Raw genomic sequence first — 19,977 nt, forward strand, 5'->3', positions numbered from 1 at the left:
TACCAACTAACATCCGGAATCAATTAATTTACGGGAACGATAAAGACTTGGAGTCGTTCCTCACAACGTTAGATCATATAGACATTATAGAAGAGAGCAACCAGAAAGCCCGTAACAACAGATTCCAATATAGGGAGATAGAACCTCCGCCAAATGGTAGGCAAGGTAACGCACAGAGATCGATAAATAGTGGAGAAACCCCTCAAAATCTCAATAATAATACCGGCAATAGTCTTGCGAGGGGCTATCCAAGGAACAACAGGAATGGGAAACGATACAATCCCGTATGGGGGAACGAAAAGAATTTCAGACCGCAAGCCTGGAACAATAACAGTAATAGAAAGTGGAATCAACCGGGGGGAATAGATTCAAATAACCAACATCAGTGGGGACAGACATCTACGAATCAACCGGTAATTACCGAAGTGACGGACGATGTCAACCACCAGGCGAATCAAAATCCAACAAACTTGTAAGGACCCACTCGTGCCCCGGAGGAGCGGTCAACAATTGGTTGAGGGGCAACAGGATATGTGTACCCATGCTAACGTATAATGATGGACGATTACTGGCAGATGAATTGACCGAGGACTTAGAACTCCAAGATGAGGATAAGGAACAGGTGGCAGTAGCCGAAGTGCAAGTCCTTTTGGAGACTGTACCTATAGTGGCGGTTTTGGACACAGCTGCAACCACGAATGTTATTTCGGAGACTCTATTCAACAAGATCAGAAATATAAGACGAGTACCAATTTTTCCAGTTCAAAATTGCAGAATAATAGGCGCCGTTGGGGCTAGATCGGCTAATGTAAAAGTGCAGTCACTACTTAGTGTAGAAGTCGGAAATGTAGCAATATTAAGCACATTCCTTGTTGTAAAAAATTTGGTGGTAGACTGCATTATAGGAGTCGACAGCCTACGTCAATACGGATGCAGAATAGATTTTAAAACAGGAAAAATTTGTTTAAATGTAAATAAACAAGAAATTGAGTTGGACTTGTTGAAACAGGAAAGCCTTACCAGAAAATATAATAGTGGGATCAGTGTGCAAGTAATCAGGACTGCACAAAATTCTAAACAGCACGTAAATAATGAGTTCCAAGTAAAAGGAGACTTCGGTCAATTAGTGTATGAGAAGTTAAGTGAATCCGACTGCATTATTGAAGAGCAGAAGAAGCAGCTCAAAGAATTATTATTAGTGTATGAAAACGTGTTTGACGAAAGGCCAGGAGTTATTAAGGGATACATATGCCATCTCTACGTTAAGCCACACGAAACGTATTGTAGAACTTTCTATCCTGTTCCCTGGAGGTTAAAGGCTCAAGTTCAAAAAGAAATAGATCGCATGTTGAAATGGGGTTTGATCGAACCCTCTACAAGCCCATACTGCTCCCCATTGTTGGTCGTGCCAAAAGCAAATGGAACTGTGAGACTGGTACTCGACGCCAGGGAAATAAATAAAATCATAATTCCAGTGAGAACACATCCGGAAAACATAGACGAACTGATACAACGGTTCCAGGATGTCCAATATTTGATGAGCATCGATTTGCGGAGTTCGTATTGGCAGGTCAAGCTGGATGAGTTATCAAGGAAATATACAGCTTTCATTTATGCCGGAAGAAGTTACCAATTTACTGTAGTTCCTTTCGGACTCAACATTAGTGCTGGAATCTTTATAGCAGCTCTAGATTATGCTCTAGGCCCAGAAATAAGAAGCAGGATAACAGTATTTGTTGATGATATGCTTATTGCATCGAAGACCTGGGAGGAGCATATTACCTTACTGAGTCGGGTGTTGGACGTGTTCAAAACCATGGGAATAACTGCTAACCTACAGAAATCCCAGTTTGCACTAAACAGAATCAAGTTCCTGGGGCATATAATTGACGCAAAGGGAATTTTACCGACCAAGGAGAAGCTAAATGCGATTAGTAAGTTTCCAACGCCGAGAAATAGGAGGCAATTAAAAGGGTTTATGGGTCTTGCCTCATTTTTTAGAAGATTTATAACGAATCAGGCCATGAATGCAGCAGCTCTAAATAGTTTGCTGAAGAAGGATGTGCCCTGGCTCTGGACATTAGAGTGTCAAGAAGCATTTGAAGAGATAAAGAAGCAATTAGTAAATGCACCGCTTTTGTACCATCCGGACATGCAAGAGGAATTCTACTTGTCAACAGATTCGTCAAATGTGGGTCTTGGAGTGTGCCTTTTCCAAGTACGCAAAATAAATGGACAGCTTACCTTTTGTCCTATTGCGTTTGCTAGTCGTGTTTTGTCCAACTGTGAACGAACGTACACGACGACAGAATTAGAGGCTCTTGCGGTCGTCTGGGGATTTAAAAAATTTCATTATTATTTATATGGGTCGAAGACTATCGTATATTGCGATCACCAATCATTAACGTTTTTACAAACGTGTAAACTGTTACACCCCAGGCTGGCTAGATGGACGCTCGCTCTGCAACAATACCAGTTTGAGATTGTACATGTCTCAGGGCAGCAAAACATTATTGTTGACGCTCTATCAAGGTCACCGCAGGGTTTAACAAAAGAGATTGAAGTAAATAATTCCTCAGAATTCCCTGTATTGCTGCTGCAGGAAAATCCATTTAAGACGTACTATGTCAATTTGTGTGTGCATATGGCCCAGTTACAGAAAAAGGATGCTCAATGGGGAAGTGTCAGTCAAAGGTTACAACAGCAACCTTCGGATCAGATGGCAAACTATTACAAGCTGGTAAATGGCGTATTATTTTTCCGCTGTGGAAGGCCAAACAAAGTCCGTTGGTGTGTTTGTATACCTGAGGCACAAATAGAGAAACTTGTATGGTTCACTCATTTAACCTGGGGACATTTCGGTGCGACAAAATGTGCAGACAGAATAAGTGGGTACTGTTATTTTCCCAACATAAAGCGCAGAGTACATGAGGTCTTAAAGAGATGCATAATATGTCAAAAAAACAAAGCCGGATTCAAAAGGGACTAAGCACCCATTATGCTCAATATTAGTACAAGAACCAAAAGAATTAATTTCATGCGATCTGTGTGGACCGTTACCTACTTCAAGAGGTGGTGTTAAATGTGTGTTGGCATTTCTTGATGTGTGTACGAAATACGTAAAGCTATACCCGATAAAGGCGGCTACAGCCAAAGTAATTGTATTAAGATTGAAGAGGGATTATCTTCCACATGTTGGTACACCTAAGGCGATCATAACAGACAATGCTAAAATATTCACGGGACTCCGATGGAAGCAGACTTTGTCTCAAGTCGGTGTGAAACATATACTAACATCATTTTACCACCCACAAGGCAATTTGGTTGAGAGGATTTTTAGAGAATTCAATCGATTTATGAGGACGTATTGCCATAATAAGCAAACTGCGTGGGCAAATTATGTGGAAGAGTTCGAGCAGATATACAATAACATGCCCCACTCCTCAACTGGATATACACCTTGTGAATTGATGTTCGGAGCAAAAGAGGAAAACTTCTGGACTGACCATATCCCCAAAACTCAGGAAACTGAGATGCCTTGGGAAGAAAAAATAAGACAAGCTATCATAAATATGACGAAAAAGGCTGATCAAAGAAAACAACGATATGACAAGTTAATCAAAAGGGTACAAACATTCCATGTCGGAGAGAAGGTACTAGTTAAACGACATACCAAATCATCCGTAATAAAGAAAAGTATAAAGAAATGGGAGTTACTATATACTGGACCATACATTATCCTACAAATTCCGAATCCGGGGGCTTCTCTGTTAGCATACCCGGGATCGAACAAAATAAAAGGGTTATTTTCTCATAACGACTTAAAAAAGTATAATGAAGATTAGAAGATAGGGAGGAATGGTGTTCCGAGTGACAGAAATGAACGCTCATAAAAAACATAACAATAAACTGTGTGCGTAGTGATAGAAACCTTTAAATTGAAATAGTTAATCAGTGACATAGAGTATAGAAATAGTGACTAACTATTATTATCGAGTGTTGTAAAGAAGGTAGTGGAGATAGGCTTCACCTGTGGTTTGGGTGAACATAGAACTTTAGCATTGCTAATGTCATCAAGAATGATTAAGGATCTAACTGACCTTCAAGAAGAATGTTTCCCGCAAATGACGCGGAATAATCAAAAGAGGTTCCGAGTGAATATTCATATATAATCTCATGTGAACGCTTACATGTGTAAACGTGTGAAGGGATGTGTTGTGGTAGTGAATCGTGAGTGACGGTTAACGCCGCAAAGATAATTTCCCGCGCAAAACAGTTGACGTCGGCGCGAGAATTAAAATCGATATAGACGATACAGATATGCTTTGTAAGAGACTCGCACCAAACGCGAGGATAAACTGATTCATGTTGAACTCTAAAAGGAATAGGTGTTATAATTAGAAGTTAAGAGTTTTTAATTTATTAATGAATGATTAAAGAAAGTAATATTCATAGATTCAGTAGTAATTTAATGGTTCGTGTTCATTTGGGAATTTTGTGTGAAAAATCCATTTCCATATATGAGCATGGATGAACACCGTATGAATCAGAGAGTAATTGAAGGAAGCGAATCCGCATTCCTCAATGCTAATAACTTTTACATTTCAGCACTCAAGCGAAGAAATATATGTATTTAGAATAAAAAGTTTTGAGTATAGCTAAATTATATGACTTATCAAGGAAATATGGATGATGTCTTGGTATAAAATGAACTACACTTTCCATTATTCGATGATTTGAATCCAAAATCTATAGTAAGTTACATGAATCCTTTAAATTACGAAGAACAAATCATTGATAGAAAATGTGTCAGAACTTTTGGACTTATAAGCACAAGTGGGGAGGCAAAGTCAAAAGGAGTATTCAAAAGGGAGTAAATCGGATGATGCATTTGGCAACATCATTAGTTAATGGTTGAATTCCTTGAAGTACGTCGTAACAAAAAGGATCCATGAAGCCATAAGGATTTTGCTTTCAAAAAGGAGAATCTTGGACGGTGCAACCCAATCAGTTCTCTTACAGGAAGAGTTTTCCTTTTGGTCATTGCTACTTCTTTTGGAATGAATGTTGCATGTGAATTCGAGTATCCCTGTTCCTTCTACTCTTCCCATTGTGGGCCGCGTAGAAGATCAACTACAGAGGGGGCCGCGTAAAAGACCGACTACAAATGTGGACGTCGGGGACATGCAAGACCCGGGGGAGTTTAGCACCGCAAGATATTGTACCAGGAGCAAGATTGTAAAACGAGAATTCACGTTATTTATTGTAAAACGTTTTTTTTGCTAGAGGCACAAACCACTCTTCTCCAAATTGTGATACAAATTGATCCCTGTCTTTCCTTTAGAGATGTATTTCAAAATTATATTTTTTTTTCTTCTATAGGCTTTCCTATCTTCTATGTACCGTAGGCTGGGGGTCTAGGCTTAAGAGATTTTCCAAGGTTTCCCTGCTTAAGAAAGTTCCCGAATGGGTAGACCCTGACATCAGTTCATGAAAGATCATCTTCCTTGGTTGTGCACAGCAAATATAACACCTAGACGCACGTAAAAGCAATACAGCCGCGGTACCGGTCTCTTCATTTCTTCTGTCTTCAACATTTCTTTTCTTCGTCTGTCTCAAATATAATATTCTTTTTCAGTTGGAGGACTGACAATCATCACTTCCGGGTTATCCACGCTAATAGATAGCTCGTGAAGTGTGTTCGGTGAATCAAAATTGAGCTCACAAACTTCGCTCGCTGCGAGGGGCATTGTAATCTCCCCACGGAAAATTACCCTCTACCACGCAATAATTAATAATGGTCAACCAAATCATCCACATGTATTTACGTTTGAAAAGTATCTGATCAGATTTTCTAGTAATATATGCGCCGACAGCTCGTCGACGCCAAGGTATTTTTCTAGTACGTTTATTCTTTGGAACAACAGAGGTACAGAAATGTATGCTCCATGGTTATTATAGAGAGAGAGAGTGAGAGAATCCTCCATTAGCATAATTGTTTCTCTGTCTCTTCACGGATCAGCCTAACTAGAAAACACGAAGCCCTGACTTTATTGTACCGATTTATGTGTGAGAGGGAAAGAGCGATAAAGGCGACAGATACACTTCTGTACAGACAAAACATTACACCAAGTTAGCGGCAAGCTGCATTCACATAGACTTTCATCATTTACAAAACCAGAGTAGAATTCATTATAGCATCTAGAGCATATTATGATTAAAATGGGAGCTAACTCAGTGGTAAATTCTTTCTGGAATCTGACGTGGATTCCATTGGGCCCTGGAGTCTTGTCCCATTGTAGCAATTTCAGTTTCTGCGTTTTTCAGCACCACTGACACAAATATCTAATCGTTCATCTTTTGCAATGGTGCAAGACAGTACTTCTGTATCTTACTTTGTAAAGGCCATAGGAAAGTTCTGGTAGACTAGTGTGTATGTGTGTGTGTGTGTGTGTGTGTGTGTGTGTGTGTGCGTGCGCATGTGTGTGTGTGCGCGCGCGCATGTGTATGTGCGTATTTTACTCAAGCTCAAAGAAAGGATTACTCTGAAAGGTAGCAAGTTTCCTCCATTTTGTGTGTGTCTATTGATGAGTCAATGCATCTACTTTTTTATTGTGTGGCTCTTTTAATTCAAAAATATTTGCATGTTAAAGGAACATTTAAAAATGGAGTTCAGCATTTTGGCTTTAGCTTTTTTGTTCTCAATTCTGGATTCTGTTTAATCCTAGAATGTCTGGGACACTAATTTTGGTGCCATTGATGGCCTTTACATATGAACAGAATTTCTTTCAGTTTTGTGATAGATCCTTGCTAAGATTCTGATATGGTAGTCACTGCAGGCTTCTCACATTACCCTTTTGACAGCTAAATGCATTTCATTCAAAATATCTCTGTCTGTAGCTGAATACTTTGTTTCACAAATATTATACAGTAGTCTCTGTTTCCTTAGGAGTTTCTTTACACTATTGATTATGGAGAATTTCTTTACACTGTTGATTATGGATTGTTCCTCCCAACATAAAACCGTCCTACTAAGTGCATATCCATCCAGCTCAAACTTGAGCCACAATAGCTCTAGGTGCTCCTCACACAGGTAAATGTACACAGTTCCTCTCTCTGATATTTGTGACTGCCTCTTTATCTAGTTTACTGAATGTGTAGCTCTTGCTAGTCATTCTAGTTGCTCTTTGTACATTATTTACTAAGTGCCTCATGCTCACGGACACCAGTTTAAATGTGGACGCCCTTAAAGAGATCACCTCTATTTATGGCTGAGATGCCTCAATGTGCCTCTTCTAGGAAAGACAAGGACGGCCTGGCCAAATTGGGATTGAACATCACTCATCAATGCACATTTGAATTACAATTTATTAAGATTACAAGATTCCACATAACTCAGCAAACTTAAAAGGATGGCACTCACAACCAAAGGGTATAGTTACAATTTCTAAATTGAGAGCACTGCAAGGCAAAGATATAGGTATGATGAAATTTACCAAATATTCTTTACATCAGTGAGCATTTGGGAGTGAAATGATATAATCTTGGTGGTATATGCTTTAAATATAACCAAACAACTCGTAAAAGGTTTTAGCAGTGCGTGAAATAATGTACACAAACTTACAGTGACACCCAACTGAACCTTAACTGGGCACATCCAGTGACAGTTAAATCTTAATAAAATGTTTTAAGAAAAGACATACACAACAATTGTAATAAGAAATTTGAAGGTGAAACTTTTACAAAATATTCTGAGCAACCTTCTGATATTGCAAGCGGATTGCACCAGGCTGTAGAACCCATGACACAAGAACATGGCCAAGCAACTGAATTAACTGGTTCTAAAACATACACAAGCCTGTTATTACAAACACAATAAAATTAACAAGCACACTATATAATGTGGCAACAAATAGCTGAATCTCACACTCTGGGGATTAGATTTAGGGATTAGCTGCATCCCTTTCTTCAATACCTCTCCATTTTATAATTTAAGAAAGGACAAGTAAAAAATTCCTGTACCAGATGATATAACACAGGACTACAATAAGTTAATACAATGTTGCCTCATTTAGAAGAAGAAGAAAACTTTTGGTTGCAAGACCCACACTACCAATCTTAAATATATAATTGCCTTAATAACTAGAAGGCTGAGGCTGGGTCAACTCCATCAGGATGGCTGCAAGAACACAGGTGGAGTGTTTAAGGTCACACCAAAATTTTATGATGTATACAGAAGCAAAATTTACTGAATGTAAGACATATGTCCTTGTCCACTTGTCTCACCAAAGGACCAATGCAATAAAAAGCAAGCATGTCATTAGAAGGATGTTTTACCACAGGAGGATGAACCTTGTCCAACAAATGAAATTATTTAAATACCAAGATCACAATTAGTGAGTATCTGTTTCTCTCAAGGGTCTGTCCAGTTAACAAGCATTACCCATTCTAGTGCACCTCAGCTGGTATAATGCGGAATAATTGCAGTTAGAACAGCACTGCTGCACTGCTAATTGTAAGCAATCACTTCAAAGTTCTTCATTATGCATTAATGGAGAGACTGAAACATGCAGCTTGCAGTCCCGTGGTGGCATGTAGAGTAGAACTCTGGTACCAGAGTACCAGTCCTTAGGCCATGGTGGAAAATGCCCCTCTTCCTAAGATAGCATCAGCTACAGCACTCGCATTCGGGAGGACGACGGTTCAATCCCGCGTCCGGCCATCCTGATTTAGGTTTTCCGTGATTTCCCTAAATCACTCCAGGCAAATGCCGGGATGGTTCCTCTGAAAGGGCACGGCCGACTTCCTTCCCAATCCTTCCCTAATCCGATGAGACCGATGACCACGCTGTCTGGTCTCCTTCCCCAAAAACCAACCAACCAACCAAGCTACAGCAGAATGCAGCCCACATGCCTGTCATTGAAAGCTGCCAACCATGGACCACCAACTGCTCTGCATGCCACATGCATTTTCCAGCTAGGCACAACCTGCCTCCTAGATGGACTGTCTGCTAGAGAGTGAGCTTGCCAGACACCTCTTAGAAGCTGCCCATGGATGCATTCGAGCCAAAGATGAGCACTCGTGAAAGCCTGGCGTGATAGGTTGATTTATGACACCACTCAATTGCTAGTAGAGCTAATATTTTTTTATTATGCAGAGGCTTCCTAACTATTTGTTCCAAACAGTTTACTGAGAAAGAATCTAGTATTATTTTACAGGTTGTCTTGTTATGTCCACAATGTTTAAAACTGTAAAACTGTAATCATCCCAATCAACTGTTGAATGATTTAAGTCTCCTCCAATGATGACAGTATAATTGGGGAACATAAGTATTAGTGACCTGAAGGTTTAAGTTTATGCTTACATATAGGGGTAAATCTGGTGGTTGATAGAAGAACCCAACTATAAGTTTATGCTCACCCTTGCTATTGAGTCTTGCCCAAAGAATCTCACATGTGACTTCAATTTCCATGTTAATGGATCTGAGTTTCTTGTCTGCTGTGATAAATACACAACCTCCCTTTCCCATTAGCCTAGCCTTTTGTTATACCCTCATATTTACCCCATAATCTCACTGCTGTCAATTTTAAACAATGGAAAATCCAGGATGGAATAATGACAATATTATGGAAAGGATAGATTGCTACTTACCATGTAGTGGAGACATTGAATCGCAGACAGGCACAACAAAAATACTGCTAAACAAGTAAGCTTTTGGCCAAAAGGCCTTCTCCTGAATTACACAACATACACACAAACAGTCATGCAAACACAGGTCACACACAGAAGACCAATGTCTCTTGCTGCAGAGGCCAGACTGTGAGCAACAGCGCATGATGGGGGAAACAAATGAGTGGTGGGGGTAAGGAGGTGGCTGGGGGGGAAGGAGGATGGGGGGGGGGGGGATAACAGAGTAGAGGTGAGGGACAATAATGTGCTGCTTGTGGGAGCATACAGGGATGAGATGGGGAGAAAGTAGGGTAGCTAGGTGAAGTCGGGAGGTTAGACAGAGGGTGCGGGAGGGGGAGTGGAGAAGGAGAGAAGAAAAAAGACTGTGGGTGCATTGCTGCAATAGAAGGCTATGTGGTGCTGGAGTCAAGTACCTCTTGTGCTTTGAAATATGACGAATGTCCCACTGCTTGTTGTTCCCTGGAATGAGGAATGTCCTACCCACTATCCTTTCCACCCCTCCCATAGACATATTCCACTGACCACGGAACCTATACGGTATCCTCTTCCATCCCTATGCAGTCCTGCTCTCACTCCCTTGCCTCATAGTTCATATCCCTATAATAGACATAAACGCAAGACCTGCCAGTGAAATCAGTCATCTGATACATAAGCTAAGCTGCAACTACTGTGCCGCGTTCTATGTGGGTATGACAACCAATAAGCTATCTGTCAGTATGAATAGCCAATGACAAACTGTGGCCAAGAAACAGCTGGACCACCCATTTGCTGAGCAAGCTGCTCAAAACAATATGCCATCTGGATCCTTTCTACCTGCACAAGTGTACTCAGGTGGGAACTCTCCCTGCAGTATGTCCTATGTCTTTGTAAGTATCCTGGCCCCGTATTTGCTAGTCTCTGTCCTTCACCTACCTATCCCCTTCCTTGCTCCAACTCCAGCACTACACACTCTTCTATTCCTCCAATGCACCCACAGTATTCTTACTTCTCTCATTTTCCATTCCTTCTGCCCCTCTCCCCCACACCCTCTGTGTAACCTCCTTACTACACCTAGCTAACGCCTATTTATTTAGCGGACTTTTTGTTGTGCCTGTCTGTGACTCAGAATCTACAATATATGGTGAGCAGCAATCTATCCTTCCCATTTATTGTCACTGCGGTCAGTTTTAGAGTTTTGCCAGGTTTCTGTACATAGTATAATTGAGCTCTGCTGATATTTAGAAGTGCTACAAACTCTAGTGACGCAGTCACTTACTAGGATTTTAATATTCACATATGCAAAAAGATTTCTTTGGGTATTACATTAATACTGCAGTGGTCATTTTTTGGATTGAATAGAGTCACCTAAGAGAAGCAATTGTTGTGTGCACTCTACACTGTCACCTGGTTAACAGCGTCTGATGTGTAGTGCATCCCTGGCACATTAAGAGGAACCCTACAGTTCTCAACTTGATGATGGAAAACAGCCTCACTTGTAAAAGAACCTTCAAAATCTCTGTTTCCAGCTCTCTACTTGACTCAGAAACAGAGGGACAGAATCAGTTATGGATCAATGATCTAGACTGTGAGCTTTGGTGAAACTCCTATCAGTGACTCATCACTCACAGTCTAGTTATTGGGTAGTGATAGGTTTTTTATCCAGGACAGGAGAGAGCTTCCATGGAGACGATAGTACATTTGGTACATGACTCTCAGTAGTTTGTCCAACACACACATTCACAAGAGGTTCCAATCACTTGACAGCAATTGATAGTGATCTCCAGCTGCCAATGAATAGCAGCTAGCTCATCCATTCCCAGCAACAACACTCACAGTTTGGCTGCATCCTGACTAATGCAATGTTTCTCTCAACATTAAACAAGTAACTTAACAAACAGCACTGATTCTGTTTGTGATGTTTGCCTGCTTTATTTCTTCATCGATAGTAGTTGGTGTCGATGTACTGCATTACTGCATTCTTATAATGGCTGAAAAATGGGGGGGGGGGGGGGTGGAAGTTCAACACTGACTACTGTAAATGATGTAGCAGACAGTTGCACAATTGAGTTTCACAGTTGTGTTCACAACCCCCCAATATTACACAATTATATGTCCAGTACACTGTTGATAAGCCTCAATAATAGGTTGCAGGCAACATCAGCATACTGCTACAATAGTTTGCTATTGAATATCTATGAGCAGTAAAAACCTAACCACACAGTTCACAGTTCTTTAAGAATAATACAGTACGTGTGACACTATTTTTCAAATAAATTAAACAGACATTGTCATTAACTCTTCTAACGCACAGCCTATTCACGTTACACTTTTTCCACTGTTAAGTTGATGCATTGTTGTTAATCTAATCAATACATGTTTCACTTCTGAAAATTGGCCATGGACTGACTGTCTCGGGACCAAAAATCATTCCTTTATATACCCTCACAATAATAGGAACTGAAACTATACATTGTTAATTGTTTAAGTTACAGGAATTACAATTAAAACATAACTCATTCAATTAGCTGAATACATCGAAAAATTCCTTCTTTTTAACAGTTCCTTCTAGCACAAAGGTTGGCCCAAATTATTTGTTTAAATAATGAAATTAACAGGTATAGTTACACAAACAATACTTTTCACAAACCTGATAATTATTTTGGAATTAATTAAGGGCTGGCTTTGCTAATAATTTTTGAATAGAGCTAAATAAATAGTTTAAGAATCCTAGTAGTTCTTCTTCCAAATGTTTATAATTAGTACAGAATTTATATATGTTTATAATTCAACAGTAGAATCTAAGTCATGAAACAATTATTGATTTCACCCTATAACGATCTGTAGCAAAAGATATTAACTAGGAATGGTCTAAATAAATTAGGAAATTAATTATTTACACAAAACTAAGCACAAAATTAGACCTGGTGCTATATTCCTTAAGGCTGAGGACCAACCTTTCTCTTTTATGGAAATACAGATTATACTCATGCATGTAAATGGTAATTAGGCACAACTGACAATAATAAATTTAAGGAGGCAGATGGCAAAACAAGAGAGGATGTAAAGAGGTCCCAGCTTGCTTTGTCACATAGTGCCCTCATTGGATTGACCTGATAGATATTGTATATAGATATTGTATATAGATATTGTAAATATCGAATTGAGCAATTCGATGACCTCAAGTGACCCCAGAAAGTGGGTTTAATATTCTACACACAAAAGAATATTACATCAGAAATCTTCTTATCAATAACTACAATACATATGGTTTTCAAATTTCTACGTATACAAACTGGCCATATGAAAATCCCCATACAAAATATTTACATGTAGTGTATTATACAATAGCATAAAATATCCACAAATCACATTTTTAATAAAAATAGGCATCTTCATCATAAGTCATGTGCTTTTTGGATAAACACAGATTACATTCTAAGATACATATCACTTTATACAAGTTACAAAAAGTTAAATTGCACTGCACCTTGCAGTTCATTTTCCAACAGAAAATTCCACTTTTTAAGTGTTTAGCGTTTTGCACAAACACTTTCACTCTTTTAATGAGTTTTAACACATTTTCACACCAAGTCATCCATGCCTTCAACAGGTCCAAGTGGCATTTGGTCCTCCTCCACCACAGCACATGAAAAAATTAGACAAATACCCTACTTTAGTACACTCACTTTTACTTCTAAGTATAAGGAAAAAATGTTTCACTCTAATGACAAATAATAGTCATTACTTTATAAATAAATACATTACACAGGTCTCATAATGTCACAATAATTAGCACTAAAATTGACTATAGTACAAAAGGTGGGGACTAGTAAAAATTTTAAAACTAGGCAGACATTACACTAAAAACAATACTCTAGGTCATAACTCTGTCCCAAACTGTTTACACTTGAAATATTTGGGTTTCTTTTCCATTTGAAAAATCACTAAAATGCCAAAGTCCTGGTTTGAAATTCACACCATTTATGGACTCGTATCACCTTAGTGTCTAAAATATGTACATTACCTCTAGCAAAAACTGAAGTTGTGCAGTAGCATTGATTTACTAATAATTACATTATGAAAAAAGAATAGAGTCGCCATCACATAATGTAATTATTACTCAAATCAAAGTTAAGGGGATGGAAGTTGTATCAAATCATCACTTACTTCTCCACTCACTCTGAGTACTACTCTCATTCAGCCAGAAAATTAAATCCTCACAAAATGTTACCAAATACTTGACCTATCAGAATATTCACATCACTCTAGCACCACAGTTATCAGCTAACCGGCAAAATTACTTTTCTTTATTCCATTATTATCACTTTAAGCTTATATTTCCTCAGAACACAAATACAAGTTTTCAGATAACCTATAGAGCCGATAACGCAGCATTATATAACTTATATCTCACTAGAATATTGCTCTTTCTTTTAAGCCCTCATTCCGAGCTGCAGTGTCGTGAATTGCTCAATATACACAGTTGCCTAGTTCAAAAATAGATCATCAAAATAGTTACACCACATTTATTTGTATATAGTTATCTTTTTCATTACTTTATTTTACGTACATTTCTTACCTCGTTAGCTAGTGGAGTGCATTCTCAAAAAAATATCCCTACTGCAGAGACAGGCTTCCTAATCATTAAGACGCTAACATTATTCATTATTTCATTACTGCTTCATTGCCTAATAAATAAAAACCTGCTCTGCTTATTCAATGCAAAACTAAAACTACTGAAAAACACTCCACAGTAACAGATTCTTATGCTAAGGCAAGCTTGACTCTCATTACTCGCCAGACAAAATTATTGCTTAGAAAACTATTATTTCACTGAATTTCATCAAATGGCTTGAGATTCTAGCCTGAAGGGTGACATACATATAAATCTTGTTATTCTTTCCACATACGTTACTCTAGGCAACTATGTTTAAAATTTTATTTCCTTAGTGTTAGAAGAGGCTGTACCATGACACACTTCTATACGTAGATAGTTATTTCCATATATTGACTGCTCTGAATACCACAATTAATATTACAAACTAGTATTTGAGATGGTTTGTACTGCATATTGCACCAAATTATACTAATTTCACACATGAGTTGGTACTTCAGAAGTTATTTATAGTTTTCAGATAATCTGTGCACCTTCTCCTCCACATATGTTGACACCTTTCATTTTCTGTTAATTTTATCTCTTTATATGACAGAAATTCTTTAACCATGACACCAATTTACTTTCACCATATTTCATAAAACCAGAGTAAACACAGTATCTCATCGATTATTACCAAATACTTCTGCTGCTTTTTATATTGGCTTTTCTTCCATCATCTTATGATTCCATTACCTACCACTACCACAACATAATATATTTAGATAACACTGGAGAAACCTTTTCTAAAATACTCCTATACTAAAGCATCCTGCTGTCAAAATCACATGAAAGTCAAAGATAAAATGTTTCTGATTCACTTATAAACTACAGCTAGGATAGGAGAAGAGTCTGAATGACCCTGGAAACATTGAAAATGAGACAGACAGCTGGGGTAAGCATTATCAGCACATAATTGAATCCAACACAGAATGCTGAATCCCCTAATTGCTATGGTTTGATCCAGAACTACCTTCTTCTCATCCATTTCTGTTCCTTGAATTTCTCCTACCATTTCCGTGCCCATTCTGGCTAACTTCCACCCAATCATTCCTTGAATTTCTACTAGAATTAGTTCTGTTCATCCTGTTTACCTGAAACTCTCTCCCTGATTGATTATTATCATCAAAATTCCTCCTACGAATCTTCCACTGAGCGCTTCATCCTTTGCACTTTATCAACATAATTCAAAAAATCACTAATACTACCCCTAGGGGCAAGTACAAGCAAGTATCTAACTTTCTGAGGCAACTTAGTTTCCAAACCCATAATTATTTGTTCACTACATAGCTCTTTGTCCAAACATTTCAGTTTGCTTATCCAAAACTGACAGAAACCTTTCACAGTACCTTTCCTGGACTCAAATATCTCCCCTCCCCAAATTCACTCAAAATTCTCTGCTGCTTCTCTTTGGACCAAAATTCATCTAAAAATGCTTTCTTAAAACTATGCCATGAAGTACAACTATCGGCTACCTGAGCTGCCAATTCATAAGCACACCCTTTCAAAAAACCTCTTGAAAACGACATTTTCTCTTTGTCATTTCATGTTTATGGCAAATCATTAAACTCCCTAATGGAATCCAGTGGGTGCACTTCCCCACATGGTTCAAAATTATTATATTTTTTACAAATAACAAATGAAGGACTGTTTGGTACACTAAACACTCTATGCTTTAGATTTTGTACCTCTTTCACTTTTTTCTCCATTTCGCCAATTTTGAAGCTACATTTTTATTTACTTTTATCAGTTTTTCCTCTACCACTACTGCACACTTGGTTTCTACCTCTGTTTCTAAATCATTTTTAATGTGATTAAAAAATTCAGCCCTAGTTTCAGCATAAAATTTCCTGGCTGCTTTGACTTAGTCTTCACACTGTTTCTCGGAAGGCTCCATGCTCCTACTATAGTCATCAGAAAGTTTTTCTCTCTCTTCTACACATTTTCTACTCATTAATATTAATTTCTCGTTAGTATTCTGTACTACTTTCCTTATCTTTTCACCACAATATTTCACTGCCACCTCAATCTTCTTATTCAATTCTGAAAGATTAGAAGTGACTACCTTAATTTCCTTTTTAATTTCTTTCTTCAGATCATCCTTTACACTAGCAATGTCAGTTTTAGTGCTATCAGTTTTATTTTCCACCCTACTAATATCTTTTTTCATACTCATACTACTCAAAATTTGCCTTAACAGCACTTCCAATTTTCCATCTGTCATAAACTTTTGTTTTTGCTGACTTTCGCTACTAGATTCTTCCTCCTTGGCCTTAACAGTTTCACCCACTTCAGTACTGTTTTTGTCCATTTTGCTCACATCAGCACACAATGTAGGTGACACTTTTATCATGTCATCTGGAATATGACTTTCATCCCCATCATTAAAGTTACATTCATGTCTGATTTATAACCACTATCATCTACCAAATCAGTCTCCAATATGTCTTACTGATCATTTAAAAACTTAACCTCTACAGCATTGTTATTAATCACATCACTCCCTTGTTGTCCATTCTCCCTAATCACACTGTCTTTTTCGTTAAAGCCACTCATTATGTATCACTTAATATAAAACGGCTTTTGCTACGAATTATTTTTATTCTCTCACCTCCTGCTGCTGCTGTGTTTCTTCCACTCGCCAAAAACCTGCTTGTTTACGTCAGGTGTGTTGAATACAGATGGTGCGCTGATTACCTGCTGTGGCTCCTCTTCATTATGGCTGCTCGATGAGCTAGATTGCCGGTTGGCTGTAATAATAGCTGCTTCACTGAGCTTAATTCCAGATTGGCTGCTGCGTCCAACATTTGTAATGGCTGCCTCCATAACCTCAGCCAACAATCTTCTGTTGTTATGCTGTGTAGTTGATGCTTCTTATTACATTACTTGTTCATGCGTGATTAAAGTTTCAGAATACTGTAATTACTTTTCACTGTTAATTAGTCTATTCACTCTTCTCAATAATACTAGTGCCACCCGTACTTTAAATTCAGTCACAACGTTCAAACTGCACTGTTCATTGTTCAAAGTTCATGAGTCCTTGTTTATTGTGTCCAAATACAATAGTTCCTCGCCCAAAAGGGCACCATATGTGACATTCGCCTGCTTTATTTCTTTGTTGATAGTCCTTGGTGTCAATGTACTGCATTCTTATAATGGCTAAAAAATGGGGGGGGGGGGTGGAAGTTCAACACTGACTACTGTAAATTATGTAGCCAACAGTTGCACAACTGAGTTTCACAGTTCTGTTCACAACCCCCCAATATTACACAATTATATGGCCAGTACACTGTTGGCAAATGTTGATAAGCCTCATTAATAGGTTGCAGGCAACATCAACATACTGCTACAATAGTTTGCTATTGAACAGCTATGAGCAGTAAAAACCTAACCACACAGTTCACAGTTCTTTAAGAATAATACAGTACATATGACACTATTTTTCAAATAAATTAAACAGACATTGTCATTAACTCTTCTAACACACAGCCTATTCACGTTACACTTTTTCCACTGTTAAGTTGATGCATTGTTGTTAATCTAACCAATACATGTTTCATGTCTGAAAATCAGCCATGGACTGACTGTCTCAGGACCAAAAATCGATCCTTTATATACCCTTACAATAATAGGCACTGAAAATATACATTGTTCGTTGTTTAAGTTACAGGAATTACAATTAAAACATAACTCATTCAATTAACTGAATATATAAAAAAATTCCTTCTAGCACAAAGGTTGGGGCAAATTATTTGTTTAAATAATGAAATTAACAGATATAGTTACACTTTTCACAAATCTGGTAATTATTTCGGAATTAATTAAGGGCTGGCTTTGCTAATATGTTTTTAAATAGAGCCAAATAAATACTTCAAGAATCCTAGTAGTTCTTCTTCCAAAAATTTATAATTAGCACAGAATTTATATTTGTTTATAACTCAACAATAGAGTCTAAGTCACAAAACAATTACTGATTTCACCCCATAGTGATCTGTAGCAAAAGATATTAACTAGGAATGGTCTAAATAAATTAGGGAATTAATTACGTACCTGTACTCAAAACTAAGTACAAAATTAGACCTGGGTCTATATTCCTTAAGACTGAGGGCCAAACTTTCTCTTTTATAGAAATGCAGCTTATACTCATGCATGTTAATGGTAATTAGGCAAAAATGAAAGTAAAATGTATTTAAAGAGGCAGATGGTGAAACAAGAGAGGAAGTAAAGAGATCCCAGCTTGCTTTGTCACATATTTAATTTCATAATCATTTATGCTACAAGAATTTCAGTTTTCCTTTTAAAATCAGAAGGAATCGTCATCACCCAAGGAAGTGGTCTGTGTTGTAATGAGAGAAAAACATGGAGAAAATTTACTGATTTCTTATTGATATCTTGAATGTAACCTTGAATCTCAAACTTTTATTGAGGTTATACTAACTAACAAGCATATACAAAAGCGTCAGAAACATTGCTACAGTAAGACAGATATAGATAATATACACCACTGACAAAGGCAAGGGGGTACTAAGTGGAGCACAACATGATAGTTATAACATATGCAAAACACAATATTAAACCATAGCAGACGACTTCAGAAGAGCTAAATTTATCCAGAAATTGTAGAATTTCAAACAGGGGCTTACATGAAACCTTCAGTCAGTGGAAAAAAGTGAAAATACTGCACTGATGACATAAGTAGCTTCAGAGCACAGAGAACACACAACAGTAGAACAAGACTGTTGAATTATTAGTAAATATTTTATACACTTGACACTTGAAGTCTCACACATAGGAATAACTGGACGTCAGCTTATATGCGTAAATCAACATGTGAATGCACGGATAAAAAATTACTTTATTTAGTAGCAACTTCTATGCCACCACATGTCAAAAATGACCCCTATGGCATCACTGTATCCCACTGAAAATTGGAATTAATTGTAGAGCACCAATAAAGGATGTCTTCTGCTTGGGGTAGTTAACAACAACATAATCAAACTATGGCTTAACCATCCAGTTATGGAGGATGCTGCATGCTGTAAAACCAGTGGGTTCAACAGCTACTTCAGTACTTAGTTACTGTATATGTTTCATCAAGATTTTTTCACTTAGTCGCACCATTCTGTTACATTCAAAGCAGCATAGCCTAGCTGATTGTCCATTTGAGTGGCATATACTTGCATCTCACTTTCATGGCCTTGCTGATTTTGAACCAGTTGAATGTTCAGCCCCCTTTCTCCTCCATACACCAGTTCCTCTGAATAGCTGAGGAGAGATTTGTTCCTTTAGCATATCTTACATTTTTACAGTCCCCCTACCTAAGTCTCAGTTAGTCCACCCTCTCCACTGTCTTGTCCTAGCCTATCATCTCCTGTCATTTTCCATCTCATTCATCATAGCCCTATGAAAAAATTTGAGTGAGAAGAACAGATTAAACTATTTCCAGATACTTCTGTATCATAAGAAAGATATCAAGACTTGTAGTAGTAAACTACAAAACCATACAATTATCATAGGTTTAGAAAAGCAAAGCCAATATAAGGACTCTAAATACCAGTCAACGATGCTGTAACTAATCCAATGAAAACAGCAAACTGCTATGAACATTACATAGATAATAATATAAGAGGAGACTCAATTAAATGGAACCATTT

At 37.9% G+C, this 19,977-nt stretch overlaps 1 protein-coding gene across 1 annotated transcript in view; it reads right to left on the reverse strand.

Annotated features, from left to right (window-relative positions):
• LOC124623963 (mutS protein homolog 4-like) overlaps nucleotides 1–19,977 on the reverse strand; it is a 303,421-nt gene that overhangs the window by 153,656 nt on the left and 129,788 nt on the right. The window lies entirely within an intron of this gene.

This window comes from Schistocerca americana, chromosome 1 (genome assembly GCF_021461395.2).
Source record: "Schistocerca americana isolate TAMUIC-IGC-003095 chromosome 1, iqSchAmer2.1, whole genome shotgun sequence".
Taxonomy (NCBI): domain Eukaryota; kingdom Metazoa; phylum Arthropoda; class Insecta; order Orthoptera; family Acrididae; genus Schistocerca; species Schistocerca americana.